General features: G+C 48.9%; 2 long non-coding RNA genes across 2 annotated transcripts; both read right to left on the reverse strand.

Moving 5' to 3' along the window:
- Nucleotides 1–2585: 2585 nt before the first annotated feature.
- On the reverse strand, nt 2586–11183 carry LOC311438514. Its single transcript, XR_014694155.1, has 3 exons — nt 11070–11183; nt 10827–10965; nt 2586–3146 (listed from the first exon to the last, which is right to left on the reverse strand). It is a non-coding gene; the product is annotated as an uncharacterized lncRNA (long non-coding RNA).
- Nucleotides 11184–19160: 7977 nt separating this feature from the next.
- LOC311438668 lies at nt 19161–22395 on the reverse strand. The gene is made up of 3 exons (XR_014694262.1): nt 22214–22395; nt 20135–20485; nt 19161–20036 (listed from the first exon to the last, which is right to left on the reverse strand). It is a non-coding gene; the product is annotated as an uncharacterized lncRNA (long non-coding RNA).
- Between the last annotated feature and the right edge of the window lie 1760 nt (nt 22396–24155).

The following is a 24155-nucleotide window of genomic DNA, read 5'->3' on the forward strand; positions in this document are numbered from 1 at the left end:
AAAAATTTCAAGGTCACAGAAGTAAAGGAATTGCAATTACTAGGCTAGAGGGGAAGGAGCTATGTCCTACACAGGTACATGAATACACTTTGGAGGTGACTGTGTCACTGCAGACCCATTTCTCTCATACAAATCTTTCCACAAGACTGAGGATTTGGGAAGGTGGATTCCTATGTTGTCATGAAAGAAGTTCTCAGTAGACCTCTACTTGAAAGCTGAATTCCCAGGAGCATCCTTCCTTTTCGGGTATCTCCTTTACTAGCAGCTCTGCTCAGTAAGGGCTTGACTGTCTACAAAACAGACTCTGAAGTCACAGTTCAAAACGCTAGCCTGAGGTTTCTCCTCATACAGAAATCATACGGTCGCACCTGGAAACCACTTTAAGAGTGTGGGCACCCTTAGCTCTTAATATGCAACTGCACGCCACACAAAGCACAGCTGCACACCGTTGGAAGAGTATGCACTTACAGCCCTACCACGCATGTCTTTGCAAGGTAACTCACCCTTCAGAGTTAATTTTTAAAATATTGAACGCAGTGCTCATGAAGATGCAAAGCCAATCCAACACCAGCTGCATGAAGACGCAGGGTTTGGCACTGGATTTACACTCGTCCGAGCAGCACCCCCTTAGGGGGCAGAGCAGGCTCCCTCCAGCTGCCTTGCCAGCCCTTCTCAGCAGCAGCCTGGAATGCTTAATCCTAAAATTGTAGGGCCATTCAGTGCCCTTCTCTGTCGATTCAATCGCTGGTCTGTCTGCTCAGGCTTTCAGCGGGCGTGCCAAGCGAAGTGGTGGTTTGGGTGATGCACACACCTGACCGCCAGGGACTGGAAGGAGACCACCGGCTTGTTTCGTGCCGGTTACTGAGCAGCCGCTGGAGGTTTGCAGCTTTCCGTCACTACCAGCTTGGACAGGATTCAAACCAGCGACCTCAAGAGAAAACCATCCCTCCTCGATTGCCCAGCTCCTGACGCATCCCGTCCTCTGTGTGCTCTCAGGAGCGAGCAGGACAGCTCCCTGTTGCCGAACAGCAGCCTTGGAGTGGTTTTTAAAGGAGCGTTTTTGCTTTTCTGGGCTTGAGCCCAAAATCCTACTTGGAGTCACTCACATTCATGTCAGCAGAACAACACAGCCAAACATAAAGTTCTTTTCTTTTTTTTTTTTTTCCCCCTTTAATTAAACTGTTTTTCTCTCAAGTCAAACATGAGTATTATCATCATTCCAAACTAAGAACGAGCACCGGTGAATGTTGCCAGTGAAATTTAAAATCCACTTGAAATAGCTTTATATTGAACAGAAAGTATCATCTTTTACTGGACGCTTCCTCACCAGAGCAACTGTTAGAATTGAAATAGAGCAGATTTCTAGACTATCAAGTGCAAAAGACATATTCTCTCTGCTTTCCTCCTGCCTTCAGAAGAAATACAACATCCTCATTTGTCTATGCTGGGTTTAATTTTTTTTTATTTTTTTTTTAAATGGGCATGCCAAAAACATACCCATTTGCCGCAACTGCTCAATTCATTCCCTGGACCATTACGAGCTTCTCTGGCAAAAAACTGTTCTGTCATGCCTCTGGCTGAGAAGCTCTGCAGAGAGTGGTGTTCCTAGTCTCATTTGTGGGCAGAAAGTCCAGGCACCAGAGGAACAATGTTTGCACCCAGCCCAAATGCCTCAAAGTCCTCATCTGCCAGCAAACTTCACCAAAAAAAAAACCCTTGCCATGGGTCCTCTCCTGTATGGGGGCCAGGCTTTTTACAGAGCATGGGGTACAGTAATGCTGGAGAATGACAGAAGAGAGGCAAAAATAGAATGGAAGCACACATCTACAGCTCATTAACCGACTTCAGATGACACCAGCTTGCTGGTGATTTTGTGTGTGTGCATGTGTGCTTTTTTCCCCTCAGCTTTAGCAGGGAATGTTTTATTTGCTTACCGAAGTTTCCACATGCAATATGTAGTTGCTGTTTTGTTTTGTTTCTTAAATCCCTTACCTATATATTTATTATAGACAGATATTATACCCTCGCAGTAAAGAAACACTGCAAAGTGCTAGTTAACTTCTCAGAGCTGACTGAATAATACCATAAATACAAGGGTACTGAAATGACAACAATAAAGGGATCTGTACTTTGAACAATAAATATGAACTGTAGCTGTGCTTTGGATTTTATGCATGCTCTAGCTAATAGGTATTCAGCTTGTGTGGGCCACTGACATTTAAATAAACACATGTGCAGTCCAAGGGGGTTGGCTGCAGAGCCTCTTGTCAATTGAATCCAGCCCTGGGAACACGAATAGAACAGCTCGGGATTGCAGAAATTCCACACTGGGCCAGCCCCTGGTGGTATCTCTCCTGAAAGCATAAGACATCCTCCATGGGGGGGAAAAAAAGTGACAATGGCAATGAGGAGGGGGTGGAAAACCCCGAAAACATGTGAATTCAAAGAGATGCTGTAAATATTGCTAATGAAAAAGTCTGCCCTTTGCTTGGGGAGCACTCAGCTTCTCTGGAACTGGGCTACCCGGTCAACCTTAATAGCATTCATACACTGTGTCAGGAAATAGAAACAACAACATCAAAAAATGCCTTTTAAATAAAGCCCTTTTTTTTTTTTTTTTGGCAAAGCAAGGCCACTGTGCACTGATGTAAATCCATTCAAGAAACAGACGTATAGGTTGACAACCACTTTCTGCAGAGCACGTGCTTCTGAGGCCACCTCTGCGTGCACAGACTGGCTGGGTTATAGTGGAGTAACTCTGACTGCATCGCTGGAAAAGGCAAGGACTAACACTGTAAGTCTTCCTTTACCCATTCCAGCAAACCAATGGGTAGTTCTCAAGATCAAAAATACCTTGGCAGTATCAGTCACACCGAGAGGCTCCAGCCTAGATTGTAATACTCAGCGCCTCATTGCAAAATAACAAAGTAGAGGAAGGCTGTGAGGTGCCCCAAGCACTTGTTATCACGGTGCACGTAAACCATGGGTGATGCTATAATCATTTGTGGGACTTGAAACATTCTCCATCAGTGTCACAGAGAGCAGTTTCACATCCAGATGTTAGCTTTTACCACCACCACTCCATATCATCACAGGTGAGGGGTAGCCCAGGCAGAAGGTGACACCAACTCCAGGGCTGTCAGCCTCTGAAAAGGGAAGTTAAAATACAAAAATAAAATAATAATAATTCAAGGGGGAATTCAGTGAGCTACTTAAAGTCTAGCTCTAACACTGAGTAAAGCAATAGAGGCTACATAACAGTATTAAAGATAATTAGAGAATTAGGATGAAAAAAACACACTTCTGGTAGCTGGAATCATGCCTCCTGGGGAATTCTTTGTGGGCATCAATGCATATGTAAGTAGGGGCAGTTTAGCTGATACAGTGTACTATGGTTTCTCAAAAGCTCTCTCGCCAGGGGCTCCTAGGAATTTAATCTCTCCTGGGATTAGAAGGGAGGTTCTCAACTGAATTCAAAACTGGTAGAAAATAAGGAGGGACAGGTAAGAATAAATGGTTATTTTTCACAGGGGAGGCAATCCCAGTGGAATCCCACAGCAATTTGGGCTGTGACATGGGCTGCTCTGAGAGCAGAAATGATCGAGAAAAGGGATACAGCAGCAACCTGCTGAGGATTGCAAAGGAAAAAAATGACTTCAAATAGCAGAAACACCCTTCTGCAAAGAGCTGCAGCAGGACTGAGGGGCATGGTGTTAAAACAGAGTATCGCATGCTGATAAATAGTAAGCAGCACATAACCAAGCTGGCCTCTCTGTTTGCTGTTACCTGCTCAGGAAAGAGAAGCTAAATCAACAAGAACACCAGTTCATTCCCAGCAGTGAGTGAAGAGGGGAACGGAGCATGAGGAGCTGCCAGGAAAAGACCTGAGAGATGCCCCCCATCAAGGTATTGGTTAATCCTGGCCAGTTCCTCCGCTGCCTAAAAAAGAGGCAACTTCTGGATCTCCGTGACATTTTCCATCAAATCAGGAGGCACCCGGTGGTAGTGGGTGTATTTATTGTCGCTCCCTTCACCTACAGAGCAGTGCCTGATGCACATCCTTAGTCAGGCAGCAGACTGAAACCCACAGCAAAACACTTTTTCCTGCACATCATGGACTTTGCTACCATAGGTGCTTGTGGAGGCCAGAAAAGTAAGCGTGCTCCAAAGGCAGTTAGCCAGAATAACAGAAAGGAAGCTGAAAAAAAGGTCTAGGGAACTTAAAAATGGAGAGAAAACCTCTAGCTCGGGGAGCTGTTAAACTACAGCCTGCAGGGAGTGGATCCTGGAGTCAGCCTAACTCCTGTTTTTATGCTCCTTCCATTTAGTATCCACTACCAGGCAATGTCAGAGACAGTGCGCGGCGCTTTGGTCTGTCTTAGTACAGCTGTTCCTGTGCTTCACAGATTAACTTTGGATCCAGGCATAATTGGTTCAGAAGGAAAACATTGGGAAAAAAAGTCTGGGAGAGAATGTCTAGCATGCGTTCCTAATGGAGCCAATGCTTTCAAAACTGTTCATCTAAATATAGTTTCTAAAAAACCACCGAAGTCAATAGGCTTTAGGCATGGATGTGACTTCTAAAGCACGCTACTGGTGCAGGAAAAAAAAAAAAGAGGATTTGGAGCAAGGGGGATTTTTCCTAGAACAGCCTTCTTGGTGGGGAACAGTCAAAGGCAGGACCTCGTGGGAAGCATCCAAGAGGCCAGGCAGATGGAACAACCACAACAATCAAGTCTCTGGAATCAATGGCTTCTCATCAGCAAAACCATTTATACCTTCTAAAGGAAATTAAGGATGAAATAATTGAACTACCAGCCATGCCTGAGACCTGTCATCCTAAGCTGCCTTAGCACCAGAGGGCTTGGTAGGTCTAATGTTCTCCAAGTCTACATTTGAGAACAGACAACATATGGATGAGTAAGGATATAACCATGGACAGGCACAGCATGGCTTCTGCTGCACCAAGATATGGCAGATGGGTGAAGGAGCTGGCAAGTGTATGGATAAGGGAGGCACGGTGGCCTAATCTACTTTAATTTCCCCAAAAGTTTCCAGTATTTTCCTTCACCGAGTGCTCTGAGATGCCATGGGATAAGAGGGAAGGTCCTTGCACAGATTAAAAATAATAAAACCCAAGAAAGAACAGGAAGCAGAAGGTGCAAAGCTAATGTTAGCTGAAGCTGGCAATCCAGAATTAACTAGGATATTTCAGTACTTGCTCTCTTCTGCTTTCGCAGGAACAGAACAGCAGAGCTGCCGTCTCACTGCTGCCCACCACCACGCTGGTGGAGCCTCTTCCCTTGCAGCAGCCGCAGCCTCCTGTTGATCGCACTGAAGCTCTGGCTCACCTTCCTTGTCAAGCAATGAGATCTCTGCTTTGGTTTTCAGCTCATTTGCTATTTTTCTGTAGCAGTTTGATTTGTGGTTGCTAGCAATACCTCAGCGGCTGCTCTGCTGCATAGCAGAGGTTCCCTGAATTGCCATCAGCCTTATCCAAACAGTCTTACTGTGCAGGCAGCAGGCCCTGTAGGAAAGATTTCCAGTCTTCTGAAACAGGTTGGAAATCAAGTTCACATTCTTCTATACTTCTTTTTTTCTTCCAGTATCCTGGATGAGGTTGCTTTGTAGGACATTTCAGAAGTGAACAATTCCCAAGTATCTTTTTTTTTTTTTTTTTTTTTTTTAATTCAAAAACACCCATTTGCCAGACATTTCCCAGAATACGCATTGCGTGGAGAAATATTCCAGACTGCATCGATGCCTGCAACCAACCCCACAGATGCTGAAAGACATTATGGGATGCCACCAAGCACGTCCTGCCCAGGGGGAGCTGGAGGCAATGCCGAGGCTGATGGATGCACCTGCCTGGGCTGACGGCTCTGTTTAGGAAAATGAGGGTGCTGGTTTAGGTGGAGGTGCGTGCCCATCTCTGAGTGGATGCTGAAAATCTAGAGGTGCTGCTGAAACCATAACACAGAGAAAGAAAAGGCAGTGTGTCTGGGGATACAGCATGTCAGGGGGTACAGAGATGACCTGGAAAAACTGAGTTAAGTTCTGCAAAACCACTGAGAGGAAGAGGATGATGCATTTGTTTACAGAAAATGCACTTATCTACACTGAATGCAGTCCTGACTCCACTAGTGCCCTCCTTCTTCTGAAAAAAGTCTGGGACAAGATGCACATATGCAGAAATCCATTCAGTACTCACTGAGGTCAACAAGACTCCTGCTGATACCAGCAGATATTGGCACAGCCCCCAGGTAACCCTACACTTGGACCCAGACCCAAAGTTAGCCACAGGGGTGCCCGAAGCCCCCAGCATGACTCCACCAGAGCCAGCCCATTTGCAGCACTTCTTCTGGGGACCAGACCGGCCCTGCTGGAGCGATTGATGCAGGACCTGGACCCCAGCCCTGCTGAGACACCCAGGGGGAAGCACAGCAGCGGTGCCAAGCCTAGGAGCGGTCTGAGGGAATGTATGCAAACACCTGCCTGAAGGCAACTGCACGGGGACCGCCAACTCGTTCTGCACAGACTAGAAAATATTTACTATGATTTCCATTCCCCAGCAAGCGAGGCTCAGATGTCATATTGATTGGGTGCAGCGTAAGAAGCTTGACAGACAGAAACGATGCGGAGCAATCTGGAAAGCACGGGAAGCTGGGCTCCACAGAACAACGCGTATTTTTCAGTGCTACCACAGCCTCTGCAGGTAGGAACAAGAGGACACGTTGCATTTTTAGAACAAGGGACTGAGTAAGAGAGTCCCTGGCAAATAACCAGCTGCACAGGAACCTTCAGGAAGAAAGAGGGAGAGCTCACTTCGGTGCATGGATGAATGCAGAGCAGAAAATCAGCACAGGGTTTTGGCAAGACCATGGCTGGAAGAGCACAGGAAGCATGTCTGGAAAGCAGCTTCTCAGGAAAAAGCCACAGATCTTAGCTGAAGCCTGGAAAACCTGCCCTGAAGCAACTTGTCTCCACTTCAGCTGGAGAGATGCTCTGACCTGTCCACAACTGCCTGTACTGGAAGAGCAGGAGGAAACTTTTTCCATGGAATTTGGGAGAAAGAGGCTCAGGAGAACACTGCCACAGAGTAAGACTCAGGCTCTGGATGACCAGAGAAAGAGCTGATGTGGCAAGAGCAATTGAAACAACTCAGCCACATGGCAGAGTTCTCCCCAGCCACTGTCACACAGGTCTGTAAGCCCAAAAGAGATGTTTCCCTAAAAAAAAGTGTCTGAGACGGCCCCCCAGGAAGCCTTCTGTTTAAGAACCTGCATCGTTTCCAAGGATTACTACAACACCTGCTTTCTTGAGGAAGATTATGTTTTCTACCCTTTGGTTTTCACAGAGTTGACAGGATAGGGTTCCCAGACTGGCTATATTATTTTCTTCCCATGTATCACTAGACAATCTAATTTCTTCATTTGACTGTAGTTATCAGATAGTTGAATTTATTTCAGTTAGGGGAATATTTCCTTCAATAGCTGAAGATAGCCAAATGCCCAAAAAGATCATTTTAATTCTGTGAGAAGCCGTTCTACGACATTATGATAATATCTGCTATATATTTTGATGATCTACTGCTATGCCTCAGGTTCTGTGTCGAAACAGCTGACTCGTGTTATCGAGCATTATGTAGATTTGTTTACACTCAGCTGAGTTATTGCTAAAAAGTAGTCTTAGCTAAGCATCATAGGACCATACTTCTTTGTGATGGAAAGGTGGTACAATCGGGCCAGAACCAAAGCTGTAACTCTGCCTGTTCCTTGACGGACTGATTGCTGTTATCAGGGAGCCCTATGATCCTTACCTGCAACAGGAGACACTGCTCATGCCCACAGCACAGGATCCACGAAATGACAAAAAAGACTGTCCAACCTTCAGGGAACTGCCCCTTTCTGTCTCCAGCAAGACAGCAAATCAAATTTAATTCAAATAAAATTACTGCAGATAGTGGCTGCCAATCGTACTGTTTGTGGCCATACAGGAAATTATACTGGAGAGGAAAAGGGCTTGAGAATATGAGGGCAGGGAAACATCTTGTCTGTGACTGAGACAGAAACAAGGAGCTACAAGACCTGGATAAAGCACACGGTATGGTGACAAATGACTAAAAATGGGTCCTAAAACCACTCCTTGAACGTTACTCTGGAGCAGAGACCTGCTCCAGCAGGTACCTACGTATGGACCAGAAGGACCTGCCTGGGACCATGCCCATAGTCTCACCAAAAGCTCTCCTGCAGTGAGAAAACCTGGGTGACCCCCATCTCTGGTTCTCTCTCTGGAAAGCAATCCACTGATCCACTAGAGCTGCTGCAACTGCACTTGTTGCAAGAGCCAAGTCTCGTGTTGTGGGGCTTCTCAAGAGGTTTCTCTGCCTCACACTGCAAAGTAGCATCTTCACTTCCCTCCCAGTTAATTTATTTCTATATTTTTTTAGATGGATTCTCTTGTGATCTCTTATTCCTTGACAGTACTGCCCTTTCCGTAGGAAACCCATCTCCTTCACTAGTCCCAACAGGCCCTGCTGAAAACCAACCTTTCCCTTGCAAGTTAATTATAGGAGAAAGCTGTTGTCTGCTTTACTCCTTCCTCAGGCAACGAGACGCTTGGCCACAGGGCCCCCCTGTGCAGTCAGTCTCATTTTGGAGGTTGATAAGAGTAAGAGGGAGAGAAATCAGAGGATCCACCTGGTTGTGTCACCCTCGCAGCTCAGCTGTAGAGCCAGTAGCCACTGGCCCTTGCTGTTGCTTTCCAGGGCCTCTGGCTAGGAACACTTGTTATCTTAAGATTAGCACCTATGCCACTTTACTCACGTCTTACTCATTATACACGCTGCCAAGTACACAGACACTCCTGAGTCAGCCCCTTGAATGGAGCAAGCTTTGAGAACCTGAAATGTTCTCGAAATATGGATGTTGTTTAAATTCAAAACGCGCGTGGTCTCTCTGGGATAAGGTCCGTGAAGCTCCCCGAGTTTTGTTCAAACACCTTTACTCCAACATACATGCTCAGCAGCCAAATGATTTGTCTATACTTCCTTTAAGCAGCATTCCCAGGGAGGGTGGGAAGTGTTTTTAGGAAAGCTAAATATTTCAACTGAATGAGCTGGAAAGGAGGTAAGATCCAGAGGGGTCTTACCTGGCTGGCAGAGGAAAGCAACAAACCTGGGGATCACAGCCCCGGCCAGCTGGAAGGCTGCCTCCTCTTGCACCCTGAATTTTCAGGCACTGACAGTTTTAATATTTGTTCTTTCCAGATTGCCAAAGCAGCAATAAATCCTAATCCACAGATTCTACTACCAGCATGTGAATCTTTTATTACCAGATACCTGCTGAGAGTTGCCTGTGTTGATATTTTACTGACAGCAGAACACTTCATACCCTGTTATTATCTGAAACCACCTGGAAAAATAACACATCCAGAAAGCTGCCATGAAGACATCCTGAAGATGGAAGCTGCCATCAATGATGCTGACACTTCAGGATGTAATCTAGGACACTATTCATGGTTAGACCATCTATGCTAACTCAAAACAAGTTCAATTAATTGTATCACCAGAAACCAGAGTACTGTTCATAAGGTAATGGTCTTTTTTTTATTTTATTTTTTACAGACAGTATGAACTATATCTTTATGAGCACCCAGATCACATACTACTCTTGCCTTTAATGTGCTCACATTTTCTTACTCTTGCTTATCCCCTTGTTACGTGAGCTGTAATCACACCTGCCTTGCAGTGCTCCAGTGAAATTGTCATATCTGAGTGCAAGTTGCTACGGGCCTGATTTAAATTCTCTTCTGATGGGCTGGGTAGTCTTTTCGAGTCCTAATAACGTCCTGAAACAATCCCACTATTCCAGTGAGAAAAGCAGGCTGCTTCACAGCTAGCAAGCAATTTTGCACTGGTTCAGAGTATAGGAAGGCTCAGGTCCTTTGAAAGGCAAAGGTAAATGCAAGCTAAACCATATATTGATGGGGTAGTGTCACTGTTTCCCCCTCCATTCTTTACAGTGTTTCCAAAATACTCAAACTTATTTTTTCTCCTTTTGTTCTCTCCCACATAGCAAATATTAATCCCTCCCTCCCCCACCTAGCCCCTTGCCATGAGCAGAGATGAAATAAACAGCTGGGCTGCTCCTGCCAAGAGCAATTTCACCTCCCAGCAGTGCCAAAAACACCGTTGCCTGCATCCTGGCATCAGCCGTTTCAGCACAGCCTCACGAACAGGATTTGCACGGCCAGCAATAGAAAGAACTTGGCTTTTCATGTGTCCGACCAAAATAATGGCTATTTAAAAATATCCCTGGCAAGAGAAAGTCTCAGAGTGCCTTAAAACATACATCAAGCTACTTAAAATCTGCAGGGACTCAACAAGACATCAGAGCAGAGCAGTTTAACTTCACAGACAGCAGAGAGGGTCATTGTTAGAGCTGCACGGGGAGAAAAGCACTTCCTTTTCAAAGGGGAGTCGGAAATTGAGTTTAGTTTCAAGGAGGGCTTTTTTGGTCAGCCTGAGGTTTGGGTTTTCTTTTTTTAACCTCCCCAGTGTAAGGGGAGGCAGCCAAGCTCCAGGACTGTGCTGCCAGCCAGCTCTGCAAGGAGAAGCGCTTTGCCCAGCAGCAGAGGACTCTGGAAGCAGATGCTGAGGCAATCCTCTGTTCTACCCAGCAGCTAGCCAGGAGAAAAGCAGCATGAAAATAGGTAGGCATCCAAGGGAAACCTGTTTGGGTTCCCCTACACCCTCCTTGAAGTCAAACTGAGCCAATGAAACATATCAGCTTCAACACAAGCGGATTTCCCCCCATCAGTGTTACCTGCTGCCAGGAGAGCTTCTCACAGAGGTGACGAGTTGCGAGGAGCAGGTACAAACAGCAGAGGTTGTCCCAGCAGGAGCCAGACCAGGTACACACAGATCTCCCAGGTGCACTGCCCTTCAAGAACAAGCTCCAGCTCCTGCAAAACAGTGGTAAGAACAGCAAGAGTGGTAGCCAGGACAGAGCAAGGCACATTGGGCCAAGAGCTAGGGATGGGATTAACATGGTACAAAGCTGAAACACCTGCAGTTAATCCTGAACCTGTTGCAACTAATTTAGAGATGACGGCTTTCAGGAAGGATTCCTGCAAATGGAGAACGCTGTGGACATCAGGAGGTGTGATGCTAGAGGGATGGCTCCAGGCAGCCAGGATAGAAGCACCCATGGGCATGTCCCAAAGAGCAGCTGCAACAAGTACCCAGGGACAAGGCACAGGGTGGCTGTTGTGCAAGCAGAAACACAACCCAGGTGAAATCAATGTCATGTTTGCAGTAGTAAGAGCTCTAGGAAAAGGCGTCAGCTGCATAGCCCCAGCAGATACAAAGACATTTCACATACACAGACTACAGAAGAAAACCAGTACCAGATACGTTGCCAGCATGTTCAGCTGAGGCCAATACTAGAAGCAGAGGAGCCTAGGAAAAGCTTGCAGTTTGACAAAGGAAAGAGAAAAGACAAATTGCATTAGCAACAAAGAATAGCAGAGCATTGCACATAGACCCACAAGCTTCCCTTGCAGCAACCACATACAGACAAGCTGGAAACTAGTTCAAAGACCGCAAGAAATGAGGAACTACAAGGTTTAACATGAGGCTAAGAAAATCGGTTGCCATGGTCCAAATTACGCATTTCTCCTCTGCTGGGGAGTTGACCAGAGAGCATCTACTTGAAGCAGCAGTGCAGTACTAGAGCAGTGGATTCACAGAGTGCAAAGGCTGTTCTACATCCATGCTGTAGCTATTTTAGGGTTTTACTTTGTGTAGCTCTGGTCTGATCTTGTGACAGAGATGCCCATTAAAGTCAGTCAGGCATCACACCCCCAATCTGAAAGAAAACATTACTGTAAATGCACCCATAGGTAATAGGGTCTGCCCCTATGCTGAGGCCGTGCTACATGGGAGCGCACAGCGGTGCAGCTAGCACAGATGTTCCAGCATCTGCTGCGCTCATCGCTGGGATGGTGCCAGCATCAGCACGACAAGAAGGGGCTCGGGGAGCGTGGGTCTGTATTTGTGTCAGAAACCATTTGCTCAAGTTTTCAGTTTTTAGGGGATGCAGCATTAACCACGAAAAAAACGGGTGGAGAGGGGGTGTTCTTGCAGGAAACAGCACGCGCGGCTTTCACATAGCACCCAGAGCTTTGTCCAGCTTTGAGACTCATTAAAGGTCATGTTGTGCCACTCTGTTCCCCTCTGTTTTCTCAACTTATTGCTTTCTCTGCTGGTACCTTGCCTGATCACCTGCCTGTGCTCTACCTCTGCAGGCCTGGAGCACTGCAAATATGAGAGGAAGACAAACAAGCTTGTTATTGATGTGTTTTGGCATTGCTCCATTTATTATTGATGCAGTGGGTAAATGATGGCCTGTTGTCCATTTCCTCCATTGTAAAGTGTTAATATCAATTATTAAAAATAGTCTGAGGCATGAAATATGGGGCATGAAAGCACGTGCCTGTGAGTGATGGGCATAGCTAGGATATAGCTACATCCAAGCTGCATCCTTAATGTGACAGCTCTGAAGGCTGGCGCTAACTGTTCGTACAAGCAACGGCAGCCTCTGCAGTGCCACTTCCTTCCCCTGGGCATGGCTGGAGGAGTACTGTCTGGAAGTGAGAGGCTGACAGGTAGAGCTCTCCAAGGCAAACGAAAGATGTAACCCTGCTGCAGGCCCCTAATTCTGTAGGGCATTAGCTGCCAGAACCACACCACTTCTGGAGGCAGCTCATGGTCGCATGCAGGAAGGCAAGACCCACATCAGGACAAGGAAAAAAAAATATAATTAAGTGCCAGAACTTATTTCAAGTTCCAGTTACTATGCTGTGCAGGAAACAAGACTCCCTGGGGCTGGAGCACATTCTCCAAGGAAGAGGAGGGCCTGATCCTTGCTGTGCCATAGGAAGCATGGAGCCTCTGGCTCCAGCTCAGCCATTTCATAGAATCATAGAATCATAGAATATCCTGAGTTGGAAGGGACCCTTAAGGATCATCAAGTCCAACTGTCGACACCGCACAGGTCTACCCAAAAGTTCAGACCATGTGCCTAAGTTCACAGTCCAATCTCTTCTTAAATTCAGACAGGCTCGGTGCAGTGACCACTTCCCTGGGGAGCCTGTTCCAGTGTGCAACCACCCTCTCTGTGAAGAACCCCCTCCTGACGTCCAGCCTAAATTTCCCCTGCCTCAGCTTAACCCCGTTCCCGCGGGTCCTGTCACTAGTGTTAATGGAGAAAAGGTCTCCTGCCTCTTGACAACCCCTTACGAGGAAGTTGTAGACTGCGATGAGGTCTCCCCTCAGCCTCCTCTTCTCCAGGCTGAACAGGCCCAGTGACCTCAGCCGTTCCTCGTACGTCTTCCCCTCCAGGCCTTTCACCATCTTCGTAGCCCTCCTCTGGACACTTTCCAACAGTTTCATGTCCTTTTTATACTGTGGTGCCCAGAACTGCACACAGTACTCGAGGTGAGGCCGCACCAGCGCAGAGTAGAGCAGGACAATCACCTCCCTTGACCTACTAGCGATGCCGTTCTTGATGCACCCCAGGATACGATTGGCCCTCCTGGCTGCCAGGGCATTTCAAGTCATCAGTTCTGCATGGGACACTTCAGGTGCCCAACAGCCACTTTGCTGTTTTGCTTGGAGTTCTGTTTGCATGCAGACAGGTGATGCTCAAAGCCTGCAGCTCAGCCTTTGTCACCTCCAGGACAGCATGCCATCACTTCCACCCCTCATCAGCATGGGCATGCCCCTTTCGTAGCAGAGGAAGGAGCAGGGCCACATTCTCCCACTCCTTGAGGGCCCCCATAACTTGCACCCCACCAATGGAAGGAGCAATTCCTTTTATTTTGGACATGCTGCTGGAGAACAACAACACAGAGCAGCACAGCAAAGAGACAGGATGCTAAACTCTTAAATTGCAGTGTGCAGCCTCAGGAAAAAAAAAAATAAAATGATGAGGTGAGAATCACCAAAGCCAGGCTTGCAGCAATCTCATGAGCTTCATGGCTCCACGAGACAAAGAGGGCCTGTCATGTGACAGAGATATTTTAGCTAGTGTCCCTTGGCTAGATAGAAAACAGTTCTTAAAACTGCACGCCCAGAGCACAGTTTTCCCTCCCTCTCTCCTCCACCCCCTTCTTTCTGGGGATGGCAGGCGAGGAGCAAACGCTGGGTTTATTCATCCCCTCTCCATTGATTGCAGTGTGCGTCACCGACTGCACGAGTGTGGGAGGTGCAAGCGTGCCTCACAGCCAAATCACCAGCCTTTCAGCTTAATAACACCTCAGGGGATGTGGGCTCTCTTCCCCTTTTCAAAATAAAAACAGGAGAGGAAATAAATGTTCCAATAATATAAACCAAAATGAAGGGGGGAGAAAAAAAAAACCTACACAGCAGGAGGTAAGGGAAAAAAAATCAACACTTGGGAAATAAAAAAAATATATATATAATAAATTTTCTTTTGCATGAGGCAGAAAAGAGTTAAGTGTCAGGGGTGGATGGAGGGTGGTGAGGATCCTGTACCATGGATGCTGGGTGAAGCAGGAGGAGGTCACTGGGTTACATGGGACCTGGGGAAGGTCTGTGACACTGCTGCCTGGCCAGGTGACACACAGATGGAGCACAAACCACCAAACAACCCTAGGAAGCTGGGCAAGACAATGCTTAAAGCCACAAAGAAGCCGCTTTGCCAGACCTGGCCTGTTCAGTGGGCACCTGTGCATTTTCGAACTCTCTCTTTGTTGGGATGGCTTAAAGGCTGAGGATGGAGCCCTGGGCAGAGCCTGAAGCCAGATGTGGGCGTTGAGGCAATTTCACTGCTGGCAGCCCCTGGCCAAGCATCTCCAAGCCCTACAGACCAAACGCCAGCACCAGCAGCAACCCTGTAGCCTGCTCCCATGGGGGCAGGCCCTCCACCACACGGCTGCAGGCCACTGCACGCTTGCTCTCTGATATTTTTATCCCTGAAGAGCTGACACAATAGCCCAGGCATGCTGATCAGGCAGACACGGCTCTGGGCTTTTATTAGAGAGCTGGCATTTTGTTTGCTCAGTGATTCAAAGTGGCCTCTGCAGGCCTGCTATGGCCCATGAGCCAGGAGGCTGCACCAGCGGCTGGCAAGGGCCCGCTACCAGGCCAGGGGGGCTTGCAAAACCCTCAACTTTCCCCCCAAACAGTGTGATCATCCCCTCTCATTGCGATGTAAACCCCAAAAGCACAAGTATTTGGCACCAAGGAAGGAGGACAACGGACTTGAGCAGAGGGATGCTGCCCACCCGCAGGCAGCCACGTGCCGCCGCACGCCGGCTCCTCTGCCCGTGCCGAGGAGCCCACGTTCCGGCAGGAGGATGATGTTTTTCTGAATGCGTCCCCATTTATAATGAGACATTACTCACAAGCTGGAGAATAAAATAGAATAATAGCATCTATCAGCGTTAGTCATGTTTTAAATGCTTACCTTTCAGAGCAGCATGGGACTTGATAGGATAATCTTCCCATAGACACGTAGGAAGCTCTCATTGAGGGACATGGCCCTGTTGGCAAATTATAGCTTGCTGCTCTTTGTGCTGCTACTCTGGATGCTTCTGCTGCGGAGCTGGGGGAGTCTGCAGACCCTTACAAATAGGTTCAGAGCACAACAGGAGGTTTCTGGAGTTTTCCGAACCCCAGATACCACAATGCTTTTGGCTCTTGATGCCAGGCCATACCTGAGCAGTTTCCAAAAGGCTTTTTAATCCCCTTCCTCTAGTGTTTTTGACTCCAGCATATTCAAAGACATATTTCTTGGCCCAAACAAACCCTGCATTCCTGGAAAAGTACATGCACCGATTTAGAAGAACAAACTCATTTTGCACATGTGGAACCAGGGCTCAAACTTCTGTGAGCGAGGAATGCCACAGCCTCCCGCAAGCATCGTGTTTGGGATGCCTTACCAGAAGCGGCTGGGAATTTTGCGAAGAGGCAGATTAAGCTGGGCGAATGAAGTTTTGTCTCAAACCCCAAAATGCTCCACTAGTGCATCTGCTTTGATGATCCCCTGACAAAAAGCAGAAACCCTTTTGCTGGGAAAGCCCTGCTCTCCAGCATCCTATCTGGGGTCTGCCCTTCTGGGGAGGGCATTGAGACAAACTGGCTCAACATCAGGACTGCTCTGTTTCATTTGGGAAAACTCATTACAGGATTTCAGCTTTGTGAACAACTTGTATCTTTTTTTTTTTTTTTTCCCCACGTTTGAGGCATGGTAAAATCTGCCAAACAGTCTTTTCTGTATGCTTAAGGAGATGATGGAGAGGAAATTTGGTTCCCAGTCAGATGCTCTTAACCAATTTCAGCAGTGGCGAGACACAAGAGAATAGCAATTTTGCACAGCAGTGCAGTGATGTTCCCCGTAGCCTCCTGCAGATCTGAGAAAGATTTCTGTGACATATTAACCAAACAGAGCAGAGGAGGTGGGAGAAAGGCTGGTGCCTCATGCTGTGTCCCTGGGAAGACCCCACTAAGCTGGCTCACCTGGGATGAGGGCATTTTGTCCTTGCTGGCTGCCAGCCCTGGGCCAGCAGAGGAGGTCACCTCACTCCGGGGCCATTAGATGGGAGGTGCAAATTCTTCCAGCTCTGTTAGAAAAGACAGGCAGCCTCAAGGACCACAAAACCACACCTGTTGTCCTCACCTAAGGCCTTCTTTCCCCCCCCCAAAAAAATAAATAAATAAAAAATAAAGAAAAAGGAAAAAGGGTTGAGGAAAGCAAAAAGGGAAAGAAGTACAGAAGGATGGTGCTCCTCACCTATGCTCACACTGTAGGGATATCCTCAGGCTGAAGGAAAAGCACACAGAGGCTGCGAACCATCAGCAAGGGGCAATGCCATGCCTCATAAGGCTGAGCCATCAGCCTGCTGATCCTCTGTGGTGCTGGTCCAGGAATTAAGAAAAGCAGCAGGTGATTGACGTGATGGAGCTCTTAACAGAGCAACCATGTCCCCGCATGCCTCCATCCCTCCTGGGACCACAGACCTGCTCAGCACATCGGGGCTGCAGACCCTGGTCCCCACTGCAAAGAGGGGATGGGAGAGCGACAGCTTCCCCTTTAAACTAAATAGGGGTAAAAAAAAAAAAAAAAAAAAAAGTATTCTGCACGTTTTCAAGCATGAGACTCCCATAGAAATGGTCCCCGCAATGTTTAAACCATTTGGGCTCCTTCCTTATGCTGTTTCTAAGTTTGAAGAATGCCTGCTGGGTATGATTAATATTCCTCCTCCTACACTTACCCGTTACTCCTGACAGCAAAAATTAAAACAGGAGCTTCTCTTCATTCAACCCCAACCCACAGGAACGTGGCGACATGGGGAAAGTTGCTAATAAAAAAGGGGAAGGTTTGTAGATCAGCAGCACTCACAGCCGGGAGAGGTGTAGCTCTCATTGAGCAGCCCAGATGGATGCGATACCCCTTATCTCCTCCCGATGGGATGCTTGGCACGAACGCTGCTTTTCGGGGCTGGGGGAGAGCCAGGGCAGAGCACACTGCCTGACTTCATTCGGGTCCCTCTCCCGTGGTAGGGATGCCCGTGGGATCAGTGCAGCCTTGCTTGCTCCAGGCAGTGTTGCTATGGGCACTGCTGCCTAGGAGCAGCCAGCAAGGCAGGGTATAAAGAGGAGCCGTCCCAGAGCCTTCAAAATTCAGCTGCTTACTATGCCGCACGTGTTTCTCCCCTCGCCTTCCCTCCTTTTGCGTGTTTCAGGTTACCTCTCACCGTAAAATAAAGTGATTTTATCCTTAATCAAAGCGCTGTTGGTAGATGTGTTAATTCATGTATTTAAACAGATGTTTAACAACAGGGGGGAGTGGCAGCTAAGAATAAATCACTATCCTGAGCACCCTATTCTGCATCAGCTGTGTCTTCTGCATGCGTCCCTGTAAGAGATGTGTGATGGGGTGAGCAGGGGGACGCATTGCCAGCCCCTCAGGAGGGAGAGCCCTGCATAGTCTGTAACTCTTTGTTTTTTTTTTCCCCAGGTGGGGCTGAGGGCTCATTCCTCCTGGGCTCAGCACCCCAACATCTCACCCCAGACAACCCCCACAACAACCACTCACCACCTGCAAACAGCGAGCCCCAAACCACAGCCATGGGATCCCCAAAAAGCTGGTACCGCACCACTTCTCCCTGCTTAGGGATAGCTGGCTCACCTGCCTTTCCTTCATCACCTCCCTCCAAAAAAAGGGGTGGGGGAGTCGATCGTTTCCCCCCCACTTCACCATCTGGCCTGGCTGCAGCAGATCGCTAAATACCAGAGGGCAGAGTTCAGCTTCGATTCTGGAGCGCTTCGAGGGACGTCGTGCAGGAGACAGTTACATGACGCTAATGAGCCAGAGATTTCCTTAAGAAAAAACTGACAAGAATCATTTTAATTGCAACCCTTTCCCTTCAATTAGCCCCCCCCCCCACCCGCTTAGAAGCGGGAACAAGTCATCGGGAATTTGAGGCAAACCTCTGAAAACTGCTGCTTTCCGGCAGCCTGAGTTTCGGAGGCGGGCACGCAGGACTCATCTGCTGCACCACCAGCACTGCAGGCAGGCACCTGCCAGCTCCTCCACGCATTTTCGTGCATCCCCAGAGCCGTGCTATTCCTACAGTCCCACGAGAGCAGTGGCTGGCCCAGCCATTGGGCATTAACATCTGAGTGACTGGTGCTGGACCAAGGGAGTTGAAATCACAGTATAATAGGTCTGGGGGCTTTCCCCCTCCCTCCACACCCCAGGTACAGCTGAATAAGCATTTCAACCCCTTAAAGGTCTCCATGCTCTGCAGCACAGGGCTTAGCTTCCCTTTGGAATAAGGACAGGGCAACCCAGGCTGGGAAGGAGGGGAGACCCCAGCTCCATCACCATGACAATTGGAAGCTCTCAAACATCCTGGGTCTGCTGCCACGCAGCAAAATGAATCACCGCCTCGCACAAAGCACCTTCACAGGGTGGGTGCAGAGGGGGAAGAGACAGCCAACAGTGAGGAACAACTACATTCCTCTTTAATGAGGTTAAAGAGCAAAACGGAGTCAATTAAATCTGGTTCTGGTAACATTGTCTAAGTACATAACGATTGGTATAAAAGCTAAAGCAAGACAAGTTGTTTGAACTCCGTGGGCAGGATTTTTTATTTATTTTTTTCAAAATTAGTTTTTCATGATGCATTTCAAATTTTTCCTCTGTTACTGGTAGGTTCAAAGGACATGTGGGACAGATTCAACTCAACAGTTTGTAAACAGCTGACGTGGGAGGGAGAGGGCACTTAAGTTATTGGAATTGTTTTCATTCAAAAAATTTTGTAAATTAATTCCTCCCCCAACTGCCTGCTATAAACACCGCATAGCCATGTTCCTCCTCTTCAGATGGATCATGCAGACAGATGTGCCTTCTGTTCTTTCGCAAACATCAAGGCTGCCTCGCTCGCTGTGTAAATGTCAAGGTGCTAATTAGTTGTAACGGGAGTCAGGCGAGGACAAGTCGCAGCACAGGGAACACGGCGGCAGAGGCACAGCAGCAGGGAGAAGGAGCCGCTGCTGGCTTGCGAGCAGCACAACAGCGTGGGGACCAACTGCTCCCTGAGATGCCAGAGGGAATGGGGGCAGGTTTGGGGGGCTGGTGGCACATGGGGTTTGGAAGTGGGGTTCCCCAGCAGCCAAGGAGGGCACCCCAGGCTCATGTGCTGCAGTTCACATCTCTACGTGGGCAGAGGGAGCATGGACAGGGGAGGTTTGTGTGGATCCAGCACACGGCTTCACCGCTGTGCTTACCTCCTTCATTTTGAGTGCACTCCCTCATCCTGCAGGCTGGCACCAGCAGGTCAGATGCTTCCTTCTCACTCCAGCTTCAGCTCAAGGGAGGCAGGGAGCTGCTACATCCATCACGCTGCCATCGGTGCCCTTCCATTCCTCCCCTTCACCACTCCGCTGTATTTTAAGCCTCAGGACAGAAATGTCACTTAAGGCCACTCTGTTTAGATAGTGCCTGTTGACCATTTAATTACATAGTAATTACTACATAGCACCAAGGTAATTACAGGGCAAATACCGTTTCCTTGCAAGTGAATACTCCTCTCTTCCTACCTGCGATGCAGGCCATGTGGCAAGTCCTTCTTGCTGTGCCATGCGGGGCTTGTGCAGTCATTTTTACAGCCTCTAATTACCCAGCTGTTACAGGGTGTTTACCCAGTGTGCCTCAAATTGCCATTTAGGAAACAAGCGAGCACAGAGGTGGCACCAGAGAGGATCTGGGTTATAGAGGAGCTGCCCTGCACGGCAGCACCCATCAGCTGGCGAGGAAGGGTAGGAGTAGGCTGACAGATGGAGGAGGAGGTTGGTGGTGGGTAGAAAAGCCCTGCTGAATTTGGCAAATACTTCCAGGTGTCAAAACAGAGAGTCGAAGCATTTTGTCTCAGCAGCCGCCTAGTCCATTTCCTTCAAAAGAAAGGAAAACCTGGCTTGCAGCAGAAACAGCATGGCCAACAGGACTAGGGAAGTGATTGCCCCTTGTACACAGCACTGCGAGACCACACCTTGAATTCTCTGCTCAGATTTGGGCCCTTCACTACAGGGAGGACATTGAGTTGCATATTGAGCTGCTCAAGCACCTCAAGTGTGTCAGCAGAGGTTTAGACTGGATGTCAGGGAGAATTTCTTCATGAAGAGGATGGCCAGGAATTGGAACGGGCTGCACAGGGAAGTGGTGGAGACCACATCCCTAAGGGACACGGTGTCGTGATGGGACTTGGCAGGTCAGTTTAAGGTTAGTCTTGGTGAGGTTGAAGGTCTTTTCCAACCTATATGATGCCATGAAATTTATACAACAGCCACCCTGGTATCCCCTTCCTTCTCCATTCACTCCCTGCCACCCTCCATCAAAAGTTCATGCCCAGCTGACCAGGGTCATACTTTCCACTGACCCTCTCCAGGATCCCTGGCAGCCAGCTGGGCTCAGGCACACCCTTCCACTTGCCACATCTCAGCTATCAGAGCCCAGATTCAGGCAGCTCCGTCCATGCTGCAGTCCCACCATGGCTTTACCAGGGGTTGCAGCCCAGCCAGCAGGCTCTGATCCCTGCTACTCAGGCTTATTTATCACCTCAGCAATGAATAATCTACTACAGCCATCACATGGGTCCCTCTACACCACAGATCAGAGGTGTAGGATCTCACTACAGGGAAGCATCAGAGATCTTCCACAGACTAGTAGGAGTGAGAAGTAATTAAATGTTATTTCTCACTATTTATTGCTTTGCCTGCCTCTGCGAGCAGCTGTCTCCTGGCTCTTGCTCTCATTTGGAGCCTGCTGGAAGCATCCCCAGGTTGCCCCTTCTGCTCTTCAGCAAGTTGACTTTTCCAAGGACTCCCTTCTGCACTTCCCTGAGAGAAATGAAGTACTGCCTCCTCCGCTGGCTCATAATCCTTTACTCAAACATACAGATTATTTAAACATTAGCAGGGATTTCATACCAGGTTTTGGAATGCAAGCAACTCGAGAGTATTAAATTCCCCTGTTTTATCCTTAGCAAGCTGAGTCCTAGCACCCCACCACCCAGCGGCAGGGCAGAAAATGCTGAGCACTGGGGGAGCAAATGCTCCTCCAACCTGGAGATGAAGCATCACACCTCCCTCCGAGGGGAAAAATGCAGGTGTTGCAAGCCAAGGCTGCTCACCTCCTGAGAGCAACACAGGAGCATCCACAGGATATGTTTGCTGCTGCAGCTGCAGGATTGATGTTATGAGCTTGCCTCCTGGAGGAAAGCAAGAACTGCCTCACTGCAGACCACAGCAAGCAACACCTTACCTCCAGTGCCTGACTGTTGGTGTCTGCTGAAGGCAGCCTGGAGAAGAGCCCACCAGAGGGTGGTGAAGTGGGAGAAGCAGCAGCAATGTGGGCTTCTGCCCACTCTGCCACTGTATTGTCTTCTCCTGGATGCCCCACATCATGCCCAGTTACAGCTCCAGTGCAGCTAGCCTGGGCAGCAGCCAGGACAGCAGGCAAAAAGCACTTATCCATTTAACCTCACTGTGAATAACCACAGGTAAACATATGCTTTTGCACCCTGTGAGGCCATGGTCAGCTTGTGTCCCCCAAAACATCTCCTCCCCTGCCCCAGCTCTCTCACATTTCCAGCATCAGCAAGCTCCCATCCTTGTACCCACCTTCTCCAGCTGAATCCATCTTTTCATGGGGTCTATTTCACCTCATCCTAAAACAAACCCTTAGACTCTTATCTCTTGCACCAAATTTGTTCATGTAGCTCCAGGAGCCTCTGGGAAGATTAGCAGCCCCTAATAACACCATAGCTCACCCTCACCTAGAACCTTTGTTGGTCTAAAGTCCCCTACTCCTTCAGCCCTCCCTGCAAAAGCCTTGCTACAGCCCTGTCCCTCCTTTAAATGCTGCTGTTCTCCAGCAGGTGTTAATTAGGTGCTTGATTAGGTGCACTGAGGTTCCTCCTTAACCCTTTCCAGGTTGCAATGGGTTGGGTGGGATTTGTTCACTCTTCTGCCCTCTCAAACCCATCTCCACTAGCACCAGAAGTCCCGTTGCAGAGGGATGGAGCCATGGTTTTGGCTGCTCTGGCTCCCCTATGCCCACCAGCTGGGGGTGATGGACATCACGGTGTGCTCTGCCCCCCAAAACATGGGGATGGCACTCAGTGCCCCGCACACTGATGTCCACGTGTGCTGAAGTTGCTCCCCATGCTGTGGTGCTGGGGACAGGCACCGTGCACCCCCAGGGCCATGGTAGTGGGGTCACACATGGGTCCCCAACATGCACCGTGCCCCGCCATGCCCCCGGCTGGGGGCGGCAGGGGAGACGGAGCAGCCGTGCGAGCGTGTGTGCGCCTGGGAGCCAAAATAGTGAGGCTGTGTGGGAGGGAGGCTGGCTCTGACTCACCCGTTGCTCCGAAATACCCTTTCCTCTGGAGGAATAGGCTTTTTCCCCCTCTCCTTGCTCTAAAGAGGGCTTTGGAGGGGTCCCCCCCAAACTGCAGCTTGTTGCTGGTTGTGTTGCAGCGGGTGAGAGCCCACGTGCCCCATGGCAGGGCACTATTTTGTAGTGAAAAGGCAGGAGGAGCATTGGGACACCATGAAAGGGCTCTGATCTCCCCTCCCAAGCATGCAGAGAGCTGCTGGGGTGAGCGGGTGAAGGCAGAGCTGCAGGGAGATGTGGCTGCTCCTTCCCCGAGCTGGGGATGCTCCTGAAATGTTCGGGGTTTTCTCCCCTAAATGCCACCTCTCTCCAAATGCCTTCAGTGACTTGGCCATGCAGCCGGAGAGGGACTAGGTGCTTCCCTGGGCACTACAGCTTCTCCTTGTAGACCCTTGTGGATGCCACCCACCTTGTGAAACAAGAGCAATGGAAGCTGAACATGACATTACGAAAGCGTTAGGCCTTGTGGCCTTGCTGGGGAGCTCAGCACAACCAAAGGGAACGCACGGCTCAACGCAGCCACGTAGGCTATGGGGCTTAGCTGTGCAGAAAGCACGCATCAGTTGCAGCCGCAGATGGGTCTTAGAATCACTGAGGTTGGAGAAGACCTCCAAAACCATCTGGTGCAACCATTTACACCAGCCCTGATATGGGCAGAGGCATCCTGCACCTGGCCTCAGCAAGGGTGCGTGGAGCACTCGCTGCTTCTGCCATGGAAGGGGACAGGATCCTCGGCAGGGTGCGAGACAGCAGGGTGCAGTTGCACACCCCTGCACACACCAGCCTTCACAGTTTGAGCTCACCCACACTGCGGGTGCTGCCTGTAAAAGACACGTGCTCTGAGTGCCCGTAAATCTCACCACAACTCCATCAGGCTGCAGGAAAGCCATGCTTGGACAGCCAGGAGGAGGCTCGTGACCAGCTGGCTCAGTGCTAACAACGCCACAGGCACCGACACAGAGCACAGGCAGAGCACCTCGAAGGGCTGTGGTGATAATTCACGATTCACGTAACTCAGGGAAAGGGAAATACGTGAAGCCAGTGTGCAAATGGAGCGAGACACAAGCCCATAACAGGTTTGCATCACCTGCTTGCTGTGGTTGCCATCAAGCTTATCTCAGAGCTACTCTGCTCACACACCGTCCTCTTCGTTCCCCATGAACC

Source organism: Aythya ferina, assembly GCF_964211825.1.
Source record: "Aythya ferina genome assembly, chromosome: 6".
Taxonomy (NCBI): Eukaryota; Metazoa; Chordata; class Aves; order Anseriformes; family Anatidae; genus Aythya; species Aythya ferina.